Here is a 15,452-nt window from a genome sequence, read left to right on the forward strand (position 1 = left end):
GATCTATAAAGGCCAGACAAATGGTTTTGAATGGCACATCAGGGCTCATCTTCTTTCTCTGAGCAATGCATGCAAACTGCCCTTTTCTGAAGCATTAAGCAACCGAGGAGGGGTGATTTTAACAATGATAGTCACTCTGCACGCTCTTACGTAAAGGAGTTTGCCACTAGGCTTTTGGGTATCAAGTGATGATGTTCTTTAAGAGCCCCAGCCAGCGACATTTCCTCTGAAGTTCATGCTTTATGATAGATTTAAACCATCAGCCCACCAGTACGCAGCTTCATAAAAACTCTGGAAACTTCACCCAAATTATTTTATAACTCTCGTCTTTGTGCAAGGTACTACAGAAAGCGCATGCTCAGGGGCTGTTCGCATCCTAATTTCCTGTGATTTAGGGATGTAACTCTACTGATCTGAACTAGAAAAAGTGTGGTTAGTTCTGGTCTCAGACAATGAGGTTTGTAAAAGTCAGGTCCCTGCCCTAGTAAACTTACTGCCTAAAAGGTGGCTCAAACAGGCTATGGGACCAGAAATAAAAATGGGACAGGTACAAAATAAGGCTGAAATGACTGACGTCAGTGATTTAGTTGTATCAGTGTCCTTGCATCTTACCCCACAGCAGTTTCCAGGCAGCCAAAAACAACAACTCCAGGCACAAAGCAGAAACCAGGCTGTTGGTTAGATGGGCTGGAACCGAGGTATTTACCCCCAGTAGTCCCTTTCCTGCACTTAGCCAGTGACAGCAAGCCTTGTGCATCGATTCACAGCTTGCATCACTTCTCCTCGTGTGTGGAGCAGCCTGCCTTGGAAGTAACCATGCAGCTCGATGCCAGTAACAACAGGAAAAAACCCTTCACCTACAGAGAGGAACAGGGAGCCCTGGTTTGGTACTTCATGATAAGTATCCAGCAGCAGTGCCTGCTATGGGCTGCTGGAGAACTCCAAAGAAAAGAGAACACTTGCTTAGAGATGGTGCCAGGCTTAGCCAGCTTTTGCTTGTAGGATTTTTGGGCAAGTTGCTCACTGCTTTTTTACCTGTGAGCCCATGAAAAAGGGTCTCAGAACATAATTCTTCAGTGTTGCAGAGCAGCATAAGGGTGCCTGCACGCTAATGAGAGTTGTTCTGGTTTGCCTCAAGTTGTGCCTGTTCTGAGAACATCCCTTGGAAAGAGCGGAGGAATTTTCTGTAAGCAGAGTGAAGTGCAGATTTCTTATTCAGACAGTTTGACACAGGCTGCTGTAGTTATCCTTGACTCTCTATAGCAGCCAAACTGAAAGAGGAGACATGATGGAAATAGCAAGCATCTATGATGCACCAGACTAAGCAAAGATAAAGTGCAGTGCAAGGAGAATTAAGAGGTGGCCAGGCTCATGCTCACATTGGTGAGTCCTGGGATTCTTTCTCAGGTGACGCTAAGCAAATTTATTTCAAGCCATGAATATCTCTAAAGCAAATATCTTGTCTCCCAGGCACCAGTGAGTCCTGAAAGGAGCCTTAAAATTTTTAGCAGCCCTCACAGTGAAATCATCCATTTTGCCACATGCAAACAATGTGGGGAAAACTATATGGCAGTCCTTTTTTAGGGTGGGAGAAAAAAATTCACCATTAGAACTCCACAATGCTCGAAACCAAGGCTGGACCAACCTTCATCCCATCTAAGAAACAATTAAAGTGTGAAACCAAAGGTTTCCAGCAGAGACTGCTGCAGAGGCTTAAAAGATAGTGGCTCTAGAGCAACTGCTGTAAAAACACAGCACCGGCCTTCCCAAAAAGTGCCGAGTGCCTTAGTGTCCATGGAGATCGGTGTGGATGGGAACACCACCTCTCCAAGCCCAGTAGTTATGTTCTCCTTCTGCCCTTTGTTTTGGCTGATGACAATATGAGTGGTTCAGCTCAGAATCACAGAATCACAGAATAGTAGGGGTTGGAAGGGACCTCTGTGGGTCATCTAGTCCAACCCTCCTGCCGAAGCAGGGTCACCTACAGCAAGCTGCACAGGACCTTGTCCAGGCGGGTCTTGAATATCTCCAGAGAAGGAGACTCCACAACCTCCCTGGGCAGCCTGTTCCAGTGCTCCGTCACCCTCAGAGGGAAGAAGTTCTTCCTCATGTTCAGGGGCTGGTTCAGCTCCCCAGATGCGCTTTACAGCGTGTCATCGGATGCCCTCTTGGCCACCACCTGAGGCACACTGACAGGTTGCGGTAGTTTTCCAGTCAGACTCTGAAATGGTTATTCACACTTCTATCGTGGCAAGATTAGATTATTGTAATTCTTCATTGGCCAGCTTCCCAAAGCAGGCTCTGCACAAACTCCAGATGGTGTGAAATGCGGCTGGCAGGATCTGAGTTAAGAAGGGACAGTATCATCCGTTCTGCTAAAACCTCTACCTTGGCAACTGGTTAGACAGCAAATTTATTTCAAAACTGTCCTTCTTCCCTCTGTGCACAGCTGAGGTCAGGTCTCTGTCAGCAATCTTATGATTCGTTATGGGCTGGAGTACACTACCTGGGCTCACACTACCTGGTAAATAATTCTCTGAGGACTGCTTTTGAGGAGGTGAGGGTAGTTTAAACCTGATTTCCATCTGCTTGGTCTCCCCTAAAGCCTGTGCAAAAGCTAGGCGGGATACTGCAGTTACACCCTTTGCAAACATTAGATGAGGATGTCAGGGAGCAATGGGGTCTCCTGCTCTTGTTGCACTAAAGCTTCAGCCTGAAGACTCCCCCCACCCAAGCAACTGCCTCCCGACACAAGACAGGAAACCATAGCCCTCCTCTGGGCACGGCTGGGGAGATATGGCGAAGCTGGCCTGATCCCGCAGAGGCAGCCATCGAGATGCAGCACATCCCCGAAGCTCTCCCGCATTGCATGTGGCTGACCTGGCCCCTTCTAACTCCAGCCTAAGCCCCAAGGGGACGCCCAGGCAGAGGCCAGGCTCCTGCTCCTGGTTTGAGTGCCGCAAGGCCGCGTCGGACAGCTCAGACTGCTGGTACACGTTCTTATGTGCCATCTTTCACTTGTGTAAACAGTGGCTACACAAACAACTGATAGGATAATAACGGGCTTCATACAGACCGGTACGAATAAAGCCTTCCGGTGTTTCAGACTTTTGTCATCTTAGAGCTTTCTTTTTCTGGAAGATCACAATACGAAAGGTGTATTCCTTCAAATTTGATTTATTTTTATATTGAGCCCAAGAGTTAAGACCTTTCCTGATTTAGCTGGTGGTGGCTAAATTCCTACAGGCCTTTCGTGCAAGGGAAAAGTCTTGGGCAGGCTGTAATAAGAGTCTAGTAAAGAATAATCATTAGGCTTGCTTTTATTAACTGCTATTTACAAAGCAGTATGTGTTTTGCTGCCTAAGAGGGAGAAAGGCTGGGGACAGCTTTTGCTGCGCAGTGGAATGGCATGGCAAACACGGCATGCTCTGAGCTGTTTACCTTCCCCGTCACTTCTGCAGGGAACCTGTGACCTGCCACCCTGCCACTCATGGATGTGGATATAAAAGCTCACACTGTTTTGGTTGTTTTTTTTTGTTTGTTTTGTTTTGTTTTTTTTTTGTTAGTGCAAGAGAGCTGACACAGAGTGTTTGCTTTGGGAAAACAACCAAACCCTTTTGTTTTGCATGAAGGGGGTGAAAAAAACCTCTATATAAAGAATTGCACTGACTTTGCAAACAGCTACTGCATAAGGAAGAGCAAGTACTGGTCAGCTCTTGGGGTCATGCTGACTGCCATTTTAAACCTACAGTGCCACCATCATTTTAGAAAGTCAGAAGCATGGGGAAACTGTTCAAGGCACAAAGTATTTCCCCCTATGGATAAAAATACACTATTAAGAAGAAACAGCAGTGTGAGAGACAGGCAAAGTCAGGATGGTCTACCTGAAAGCATTAGAATTTGGAGTTCAAATAAAATAAGACACAGGTTGGTATCTGATCCTTGAGCTTAGCTGCTCTGCACTTGCCATGGGACCAGGAAGTACACAGGGACCTTTTGTATCACTTGTATACGCCCATCGTATCATGCTGGACCAGATGTCTGGCCATCTTAACACAAGAAAGCTAGTGGGAATGGCTTCAGGATTACTGCAGCTTGTACCACCCTGAGAACAGCATCCAGGGCAGGAGCTACTGCGGTCTAAAGCCAGCACTTTCATATACACCTGCCTCAGTGCTACCTTGGGCATCATGCCACCTTTGAGAGGTGCTGGCGCACACCCATCAGTCACAGGTATCCATCCATCCAATTCCCAAGTTATCCCAAACCAGGAGACCACTCAGCTGCTGAATGAAGGTGCCAGCCCATCTCCCACCAGTACTCAGGTTACATCTTTAGCTTTAATCCGGAATGAAAACGCTACTAATTTTACTAAGGACCTTTTGATTTCACAGCATCTCATTTTAAAGACAAATTTTATCAGTATTTGTTCAGCTGAATCCCTTCATCAGTAGGTGGACTTGAGGTGTCTGAATACTGGCATCTAGACCTGCTTTAAAATCTTGTGATCATCTAAGCATGGGGCTGGTAGGTAAAACACAGGACCTACAGGAGACCCACATCCTCTTTTAGGGACAGATGGAGCTCATGGGGTACATGTGGAGACACTGTAGTATGTCACAGAATCTTCTATAGTGCCAGACACATATGGGTAGGCAACTCAGCTGCCTCCTACGTGAATCAACCAGATGTTTCAGAGAATCTGCTCCCAGGTTCTTTTGCTGCTGAGAACTGAGCTACGAATGCATTTTGTGCATTTCAGAAAACTGTCCAACAGGAGTGCTAGGAAAGGTAATGCCTGCTTATTTTACATAGAAAATCACAGACAGCTTGACTTGTATTGTTGCACGTGGGCCTTATACTGGTAGCAGAAAGGCCTCCATGAGTCCAGCTACCATGGGCACGGGCAGCTGAGCAACCTAAGCCATGATCTGCTCAAGTCGCCATGCACCCAAACATCAATCCATTCAGCACATACACGTGTTGGTGATAACCATTGGATGGGCCACGTGATAGACTGGAGAATCAGGCAGCAAACCTCACCTGCTGTGTGTCACGCAGCCCACCAGCCCAAACACATGCCATTTCAAGCCAATTTCTGTGCCAGATGAAAGGAAGGCTCTCTTGATCAGATAAACAGCACAGTAAGTGCTGTGGCCCTCAGCTGTGAACATTAATGCTCAATATGCCAGGTGGCTTTATCTGCAAGCATGTAATCCCCTGTTGCTGTGTAGCTTTCAGGCATCCTTCCATGTTCTTAATTCTCCCGATAAACTCGTAGAGATTTGTTTCCAAAGAACACATTTTCCAGCAACTCATAACACAAAACACCACACATTATGAACTCTATCTACCCAACAACAGCCAAGAGTGAAAGAGCTCAGATATCCCTGTAAAGTCGCTTTTGAATAGCTGGGGAAAAGCACATTATAAGGTTGCATGCTATACTCTCTATATACCACCACTGTGACCATAAGTGTAAATGACTACTTAAACCCCAGGTTATTTGCAAACCTAGCTGAAGAGCGAGTAGAAAAATAAATAGATCATAAGCATTCTTACAGAGACTTTAATTAGAGAGAAGAACATGGCTCTCTGCGTAGGAAGGCCATATCTTCACATGGTGCAAATCACCACAACTTCGTTATGGAATTACCTCAATTTGTGCCTATGAGGAGTTGGTCCAGGTATGCATACAAGGATGTCCACATTTACCATGGAAACACAACACCTAAGCGAGGGACCACACGAGCAGCTTAACAGCAACCGTATTAATACTTGACAGGGCAGGAAAGGAAAATGAAAACAATTGCTCTAATTGAAACTACGGGGGGTGTGCAAGTAGGGCAGAATACACAGTAATTACCTGAGTTGAAGTTGAGCCAGAACACCAACACTCCTGCTCTATGGAACTGCACAGGAGTCTAAGTAAACAGGATTTTGGTTTTCCACCTTTGCCTAAATGGTTGTTTATACAGAAGTAGAACTGTGTAAAAAGACATAGTGCATGCTCAAGTCTGAGGAACTATGGATTTCATCCATATCACCTGCTGAGAGAGGCAAACCTGCACAGAAAGCTGTCCAGAGACCAGTTCCTAGAAAGGTCACTTTCTACGCTGTGGTGCATTCCCAGGCACGGGATGCATGAGAAGCACGAAGACAACTGTTAATAGCAAAATGAGGCTCCACTGATAGCATGGGTTGTGGACAACCCGACCTGGTGTGACCTGGGGGTCAGCTTGAAGTATCACTTGAAAAGCAGCTATAGCATCTATTGGAAAGTCCTGGAGGAACAAAGCTCCTTTTCCGAGTGCCCATGGCTTACCCAGCAATCCCCATCCGTGGTCCAACAAGCATGTCATAGTCATACAACGAAGGAACAGCTTCAAGCATCTGCCCCATCATCAGTCATTGCTTCGTGACTGTGCCAGCTCTGCCAGCAAGCAGCAACTGTAGCCATCTGCCAAGCTGGCGTGACAGAGCTGCGAGTCCTGCACGCTACCAATGCACACGTGTGAACCTGTGACCCATAGGTTCTGCAGACCATCACAAATCCTGAGACATACAGTTCGCCACAGCCTTGCAGATTGTTTTTAGTTCGACAAATTCAAATGGCTGCCACAAAAGCTTAATCTCTTTGCAGCCACACTCACGCTGAGTGTCAATAGGAAAAAGTCCCATGAATACGCTTGATAATTACAGAGCCACGGCTGTAGCAAAGAACAAAGTATAATGCAGACTTGAATACTCAGGAAATTGACTGCTGATATGTTTCCATTCATTGTTTTGTTCTCTGTTCTCAGCGTTATATTAAAACCTCCTACTAAGAATGAGCTTTCTTGTTTAATGGAACTTGTCAGTTAGAGGAAATCTACTTGAGCTGTTTGATCTCTTCTTTAAAATAATATTAATTGCAAATTTAGCACACTCCTCTATCTTAGCAAATAATTTGAAAACTAAAGCTGATATTTTTCAAACTTTATTTGCTACCCACAAAAAAAATCATGGCCCATCACTTTCTAACCCTAAGGCATTCGCCACCCCTTTGCTCTGACTATTCGGTCCTGGCTATTCATAAGATATGTTGATCACTCGTACCAGTCACCTGACATTGTTTTCCTGACTCTATTCGTGAAAAGTGAGAGTAGTGAATAGCAAAGAGTAAACACGGTGTGAACTTCTGGTCATGAGAAAATTCATGAAAATCTGCAGTTTGTGAGCATTTTCATAAAACCCCGACAACCATATCCGCTGATTCAAGTGTGACCTCACATCTATAGGAAATCACACTCAGTGCTTCTGTCTGCCTCTCCATTAACGGAGCCAGCAGTCAATTTTGATTCCATAAGACTCCTAATTAAATACTGAATTTGCATGTTTGCTATTCATCCTGATTCTTAGCATGTGCACTCACAATAAAAAAATCTTAACTTCAGACTCTGAAGTTGATGTACAGCTTAATCTGGATTGCCAATGCCCTACAGTTCAATTATATTTAGATCTGGAGGTTTCACTTGGTTGCTTGCAGACATAAAAGAACCATTTAGAAAAATCAGAGGCAGTGGCCAGTTTAGACTTTATGTAAGTGAGCCAAAGTCTGTAGGATTATTTCAGTTTGCTGGTTCTAAACCTTCAGAGAAAATCTGCAAAAATGGGTTGCATTGGGTGGCTCACAGAAACAATATTTCTTTTGTGAATGTCTTCCTGCTTCCAGTTATATCAGAATGACGGAAGAAATGGGAAATAGCTGATTCCAGGGTTCATATAATTAGATATAATACAAGTCTATCATCATCAGTACTCGATGCTTTTCTTTAGACGATTTCAAAAACTTTCAGAAATGCTCAGAAGCCACTGTTCGTGTCAGCATGATAACAAGCACCGTGACTTTTTGGAATTTGACTTTGCAGACAGAGAAGCGGTGGCATGAGCCACCTCCTCAAGAGGCAGCAGCATCAGAGCTGCATGCAGACCCCAAGAACCCTCCCTTAACAACATCTTAACAACTCTGGCAGACACCAGTAGATGCCTTCCTATCCCAGCGACAGCAGGCTTGATTATACTCATGACCATTCATGTGATCTCCTTCACCTTGGCCTTGTTAGAAACTTTGCCTTGGTGCTGAGCACCCCCGTCAGCCCTGCAACACTGTTTGCTGACACAGAACAGCCGATGGCAGATGAGGGGCAGCGAGACACCCTGACGAAGGTACCCTGATGACGGGACGTGCCTCGACCTCGACTGCTCCTGCTGGTGGAGCAGCCTGAGCTCCCTGCTTACCTACCGTTTCTGGACACGTACCATCCTCCCCTGCTCCATTTTCCCAGCTCCTGACTAACTCGGGCAGCTCAAGTCGCAGGGAATTCCTCTAAAAGAAAACCATTCCACCCCCGCCCTGATCCTTTCTTAAAACAAGGGCAGGATTGTTCAAAACAACCCAAGGGAAGAAATCTGAAGAGGAGGTGACCTCCTTCCAACCCTCGGTGCTGGGGGCCGAGGTGTGCCCACCCCCAAGCTCCCGGGGTTATTCCAGCACATTTGTCTCATTCCCTCTGGGACCGAGGCCCTCCCTCCCACACGGCTCGTGTTTTTCCGTGGCCCGTGAGGCACGCTCTGTTCCCCGTGTGAGTCACGCCGCGCGCCGCTGACATCAGCCCCTCCGCAGCCCTCGGCGCTTGTTTGGAGCTTTGTGCCGAGCATAACGGCCGGGACTGTTCGCTGGGAAGCCGAGAGCACGGCTCAGCATCAGCCGAGGCTACACCCAGCGATCTGCTGGGGGGGATGCCAGCCCCTGGCTAGCAGGCAACCCCTCGCCCAGCATCCCTGGAGCAGTGCCGCACGCCAAAGCCTTGCCAGCTGTTGCTACCGACGCCAGCCACCTCGGGACACCGGCACATGCTGCAAACACCTCTTTATTTGACAGTGTTGGCACTTCATCTGAGACCGGGACAGAGAGGGTGCCGCAGGTTTTCAAGACTGCTTTACGACTACAGTAAGAGCTCTTTATGGGCTGAATATTGTCATTCTGTAACACTGGCAAACCATTCCCCTTTCCAGGAAAGTGGCTTTGTAGTACCGCAGGGAAGTTATCCCTTCGGTGTTGCAAGCTACACCAGCAGCAGCGCAGCCCTGTAGCTCTAACCAGAGGCTACTTACAGGCATTTTGGTCAAGGGATTTAATGACTTTATGACCTTGATCGATGCACCGAGTCAGCTCAAGAGCACTCAGCTGTGTAAACAAAATGTTGCCACGTCAGTGATAAGAGGGGAGGGTGCCCATGCCAGGGCAGAGGAGGGGAGACGGGAGGATGCAGCAGATAATGGTGACTTGGGGAGACCACTCCAGCTCTGGGCTTGCCGTGTCAGGGAGATAGGCACCCCATGGGCTTCAAGCCAGTCCCCTTCCCTCTGTAGCGGGAGCAACCAGCCTGGTTTGCCAGGATGTTGCTATAAGTAAAATGTGTAATGAAGCATTTTTCCACCTGTTTGCTTCTGCTAGCATTGCTGGAGATCAGAGCTGTCCCAGAGCGGTTTACTCATCTATGGACTTATGCTACACCTTCTTAAGCAAAGCTCTTTCCGTGTCTAGTGGGGGAAGGGTGCTGGGTGAGCTCCCTCAATCTATCATTGCTTTTAAATGTCAATAAGGCAATTACACAGAGAAGCACCAACCAAACTTCTCAGTTCCAGTGCTAGGAAAGTTCTGCTTTTGCTCTGAATCGTTGGTCTGAGCTCGCTATTTTGGTCCTGTTTGAGGGTTAGACTACAACTCTGACTTGCAGTTCTGCTTTAGATTTGACTGAACCGCCATGAAAAGGTCAGCTACGTTTATGAGATTACAGCACAAGAGATGGGAAACACCTGATGGCTGCTGTTGGTTGTTGATGCACTTTTCATACATGAGACGTCAGTACCCTGAACCCAAATGCATCCGTCCCCCAGTCTGTCCTCCAACCGTGGCTACATGGTCTGTATGCTCTGTAGCCAAATAACATCCTTTTTTTTTTTTTTTTTTCCTCTTCTGGAGGCACAGCAGCTGTTCAGTTTTGCTGCCATGAATGAATGAAGCCATGTTTTACTGGCTGTGGTTTACTAATCTGCAGATTTTGGTGGCAATGGTGTCCCGGAGTTCCCACCGTCAGCCCCTGCCAGAATCTTCCCCCTGCCACACAACACTCAGGCCTTTCAGCAGGGCCAGGGCAGTTGTTCCCAGGGGCCATGCTGATCAGGGAACTGAGCTAGTTGAAATAAATTGCAAAAGCAACAACGAAACAAAACAAGCAAAAAAAAAAAAAAAAGAGAAGAAAACAAAATCCTTTCTATTTTACAGGCCATTTTGTTCATGGTTTTCAACCTCCGCGAGTTCCTGTTGCAGCTCACTGCACAGTCACATAAAGAGTTCTTTAGGCACAACAGGGAGAGGGCTGAGCTGGAGCAAAATGGTGCAAAAAACGTCTGGGATGAGAACATCTCAAGGTAGTATTACTAATAAAGCTGCCTTGTCCTCAAACCGTAGCCAGAGTTTCTTATCTCAGACTGACATTATCCACGAGATGACCATAACTTTCCAGTAAACAGCCAAATAATTTCTGAATTTATGCATCATTACACATCCCCCACATACCAAAGGATAAGATCTACAAACTCCTTTAGGGCCTTAAAAGGATCCTTAGGCTTTAGTTTTCATTTTTAAATTAATACAAGCGTTCATCTGAGCTGTAGACTCTCAAAGCAAGACATCACTTCAGTGATAAACACAGTATTTTCCTAATAATTCGCTTAGTTGTCCCATTCATTGACCTGTACCCTTGGAATGAGACATGGTTTGGGATTCCAAATAGCACAAATAATAATAACAATAACAGCAACATTCCATTTTACTGAACGAAACAGTGATATACCAAAAGGCTCATGACACATTATTACCGTCTATGCAGGAGTGTGGGTGGGAAGCAGGAGGCTGCAAGAAAAGACAGATAGAACGGCTCCTACATGCGACTTTTTCCTCTATGCTGCTATTTGCCTTTTGCTCAAGAAGCACAGGAAATATATTAACACCCGCATGAAAAATGAGCTGAGGTAATTCCATCTATGAGCATGTGATCAGTTCTGCTGCCACAAACGTTTTCCCTCTAGGTCCGTATCTGAATCTCACATAGACTGACTCACGCTGCAGCCGCATACGTCACTCCTACCCGGCAGCGTCAGACTCTCATTTGTTTCCTTTTGGAACGGGATGTTCTATAAGAGCTTCAACTCCCACTCGACAGTTTATGAAACTGCAGTTCTTGCACATACCTTCTTTTCAGCAAGGAGTTTTCAGTTTGTTTCCGAGGTGCTAAAACAGGAGCACAGAGTGGCCTGAGCTCAGGGGTGCCTCGCCTGGAACTCTAATAGGAGGTGTCTTTTAATAGGATGGAGGTGTGAGGGCTCTCAGCGCGCTGCAGAATTCATTCTTTGGGGAGACAAATGAGATACAGCGCAGAACTATTACTTCTAGGGCTGCTGCTGGAAGTACAGCCCCACATCTCATTCACAAGGCTCTTTCTCCCGCAGCCAGGGAGAGGCTGTCTCAGAACTGGAAGCTGAAGCTCTGGACATGCTGATGGAGCCACCAACACAGAGCCAGCTGTGCTTCAGGGCACCTCACCATGATGGTCAAATACGCAACACTTGCTTTTCAGCACAGGCTAGTTTGATCCTCTTCTCCTAGAGCGCTAACCTACATCTGTTCTTACTCCAGATCAGGAGCATGCTTCAGAAGTGAATCCCTGACTAACTGTGCTTCAGTTCATACTGTGGCACAGCTTCAGCGCTCAGTCTATAGGACTAAGCTAGTGTGACTCTCAGGTTCAAAACCCCAAGTGTTGACAGTATAGACACAGAATCCTCAGCACCAGCTGGTTCGTTCTGCTGGTTTGGTGCTCCTGTCACACCAAACTACCAGCTACTGCTGCTTGCTACTTGCCTTTTGAAGCCAAAAGTCCTGGAGTTGTTGGATCCCAGCACACGATCACAAAAGGAGGAACGTGATGTGTTTGCAGGGGTGCAGCAGAAGGGAGAAGGCTACAGTTCCCCAGGGAACCCTGCCCATGTAAAGACCAAGTTCATCAGCATGCACTCGCAATGCTGCCAAGTTTCCTGCTGGGAACATCCTGACAGGCAGCTGATGCAGAAGGACAGAACCAAGGGAGTGGAGAGCCAAAGAACGCAAGGATGCAAAAGATGATGGCATTTCTCCTGCTTACTTATAGGATGCTGCTATGATTCAAGGCAGGCTAAAATGGATTTGTCTTCACACTGGGTGCACAGTAAAATGGATGCATCGCTACGTAGAATCCAGTGTCCCCTGCTCCAACTGCTGCTCCCCTGTTTATCAAAGAGCTTTAACTGAGTAGAGATCTTAAATCCTACATGTACAGCCATTCATAACGAGGAGGTTGATGCCAGCTTCAAGTGTGGCAAAACCAGTATTCTTAGTACTCTTCAGAGAAAAAATATTACTTATCTGCCACTTTGCATAAAATGGGAAGCTTAAAGATGATCTGGAGAGAAGTTGGAAAAGCGAGGCTTATATTCACAAACTGTGCATAGCCTTTCTCTGAGGAACAGCAAAGTTCCTGAGGCTAGCACCTACAAGAGGGTGCCCTAAAAACCTCTGAAGATGTTTATTCTGACCTCCTGGACCTTTGTCCAATGTACATTCATTGGGACTAAATAAATAACCATTAACAAACCCAAAGCGCTAGACTTTCCACTGTCCTGCATTGAGCTAAGAACTTAAATAAAGAGGCTTAAGTCACATTTATACTTCCTTTGACCTAAAGACCAAGCAGAGCTCAGTCCATCCCAAATATTGAGTAAAAATACCTCTACGGCTGCACTACCTTGCATTCAGCTGCCCAAGAAATGTTTAGAAACCACTGCAGAGGCAGATCATCACCGGCTGGTGTTCCCTGCTCGCTGCAGACACCTTCACATGCAGCACAGGATGGAGAGGGCAGTCAGCGCCCCAGCTCTGACTGATTTTCCTGACAGCCTCAGGAATCCTCCTGGTACTGTCTGGCCAGCTATAGGTAATGCTGCACTGCAGGAAAAACACTGCTCGGGCTCTCAGTACCAGCCTTCACGCTTGGCAGCCATCAGGACAAAAAGACAATCTATAAATGCAAATCACTATAATCTTACAGATATCACCTATACCTTTACCTGGACTTACCTGGATTGATGTGGAGGGCAGTGTTTCTCTCGACATTCAAAGCGAACGTGTGCACTAAAGAATACGAGGCTTCTTTTACACAGGGTATTGTTCTGGATTTCGTATTTCTTCGGGGTTGTCTTGGCAACGAAGAGGGTTTGCCGCTAGAGGTGTGTGAAACACTGGGCAACAAAAAGCAAAACGACTCCCACTTGTTTCATTCCATCACCCAGTTAAACCAGACTCTCTTTCAACCTGCTGGGACGTTATTGATTTGCTCTGTGTTGGGAGAGGCAGCATTAATCAGCATTGACTCCTCAACTCCCCCCACTCCCTCCAAAAAACACTGTGATTTTGAAATAGCAAAAAAATTCCTTTTTTATTGGGAAATTACATCTATCCAGACATCCTGACAAGCTCTATTCCCTTTCTCCCTTCACCTGCCTTCTTCAGGAGCAGCTCCCTGGAAGGCAGTGGAACTGGTTATGGATGGTTTTAAGCACAATTAGTTTGAGATGGTTTTTTTAATTTCAGTTACAGAAATTTTAAGTGACTTCAGTGAAGCCAGTGAGGTTACTGTGGACTAATTCCAATATAACTGAATTTGCCTCAATGTAAGTGCATCTTTCTTATGTGAAGAGAAGATATGCTGGATAGCTAATGGTCAGCAAGTGAGTGGAAATGCCCTCCTTGCCCTTCTGGCTCAGCCCTTTCCATGGACAACAGACCTTTATTCACTGTGGATGAGGTCCAGGAATTATCCTGGAAAATTTTTAAAGCACCTTCGGAGGCAGTTTCAGATTGCTTATTCATGTCACTTGCCTTTATTTTTACTTACTGAAGGCATTAAAAAAAATCAACACAAACAGCTGTTCAGATTCCTCTATTTTTTACATAGCAGAGGGGAAAAAAAGGTCTGAACAGCTGTGTCAGTAAAACATAAGCCAGGTGGCCTCCCTACGGCAAAGTTTGTATGAAATCTGTAAGATAATATTTTTATTATCTGACTCATTGTATTTCTTTTTTATCACTTTGCTCTTGTGGATCTTTAAAGAGGTATTGGCCACTGATTTTTTTATCTTCTTCCTCTTCCCTCAGAGTTTGAGCTGTACTGTAACTCAACACAGATGTTATGGTGATTCAGCTACCAAGGGCGAAAATCACCCTTTCAGCACAATCCTCCTGAATCTATTTTGAGGACTTAAATGGGATTTAAGGCTGGGTGAGTAGCAGTTTTACAGATCTGGCCTTTCTGTGGGGAGAAACTCAAGGCTGTGGCACCAAGCATCTCCCTAAGGATGTGCAAGGGACTGCCCATGAAATGCTGGCGGAGGAAGTTTGTTTTGTGTTGTATAACCAAGTTACCTGAGATGCACAATTTTGTTCCAGTTCCTTGACAAGGTAGCTGAATCATCCTCAAGCAGAGGCTAATGACTCATGATTACACAACAGTCTGAAAAAACAGTTGTTTTGTACTCCAATATGTGAAACATTAGGGATTTGTAAGCTGCTAGCCAAATTCTCAGCCGGTGGTGCTGAAATCTAGAGAGTCAGATGGATTTACACCATGGTTGCCCCACTGCTGTCATCTCAAAGCATATCTCTACCAACAAAGGCTCATGAAGAGCTTCCCTTACCGCGGTTTTGAATTCCTGAACCAGCCTCCCATCCTGCATGGAACAAATTTTAGCCTTCAAAGCTCTGGTGCTCCTTCTATGCACTCACTCTCATGGTCTCGCCATGAGAGTCTTCCAGCCGCCTGCTCCGAGCCCTGTGTCCGATGGCACCACACTCTACCTGTACTGCAGGCCACCACACCATGGCCCAAACCCGAATCTCTGTCCAGCCACCCAGGGCTCATCTGCTAAGTCTCTTCCACAGAAACCCTCCTAAGAGTGTACTTCAGTTGTTGTACGGGAGCTTGCTGATTTATGGATATGTTTTCCATAAATTGCCTATGGATATTTTCTTCCCTGACTTCTGTCCTTGGGTTATGAACTCTATAGCACAAAGTGAAAGCACTGAAGTATCTGAAAATTGCCAGCCACATTGCAAGTGTTACAGCAAATGATATGAATAATAAGAACAGCAATGATAATTGTAGTAATAATTAAATCATTTGTTGTTACTATCTATTCTTCTGTTCCTACAATATTTGACAAATATGGGCTCCAAACAGTTCCTGAGCCTGAAGAAACACCTTCAGGTGACACAGAGTGCAAAGAAAAGAGAAAGAAGTTTTATATTGTTATAA

The 15,452-nt window shown here is 45.9% G+C and overlaps 1 protein-coding gene and 1 long non-coding RNA gene across 4 annotated transcripts in view; one reads left to right on the forward strand and one right to left on the reverse strand.

The window, feature by feature from the left end:
* SLC6A6 (solute carrier family 6 member 6) overlaps nt 1-15,452 on the reverse strand; it is a 115,421-nt gene that overhangs the window by 80,331 nt on the left and 19,638 nt on the right. The gene's annotated exons all lie outside the window — the stretch shown is intronic.
* The window catches only part of LOC142362737 (uncharacterized), a 44,392-nt gene that overhangs the window by 23,832 nt on the left and 5,108 nt on the right, over nt 1-15,452 (forward strand). For both annotated transcript variants that reach the window (XR_012765259.1, XR_012765258.1), the window contains one exon: nt 14,297-14,420. This is a non-coding gene — a long non-coding RNA (uncharacterized LOC142362737). The remainder of the gene's footprint in view (nt 1-14,296; nt 14,421-15,452) is intronic.

Source organism: Opisthocomus hoazin, chromosome 11 (assembly GCF_030867145.1).
Source record: "Opisthocomus hoazin isolate bOpiHoa1 chromosome 11, bOpiHoa1.hap1, whole genome shotgun sequence".
Taxonomy (NCBI): domain Eukaryota; kingdom Metazoa; phylum Chordata; class Aves; order Opisthocomiformes; family Opisthocomidae; genus Opisthocomus; species Opisthocomus hoazin.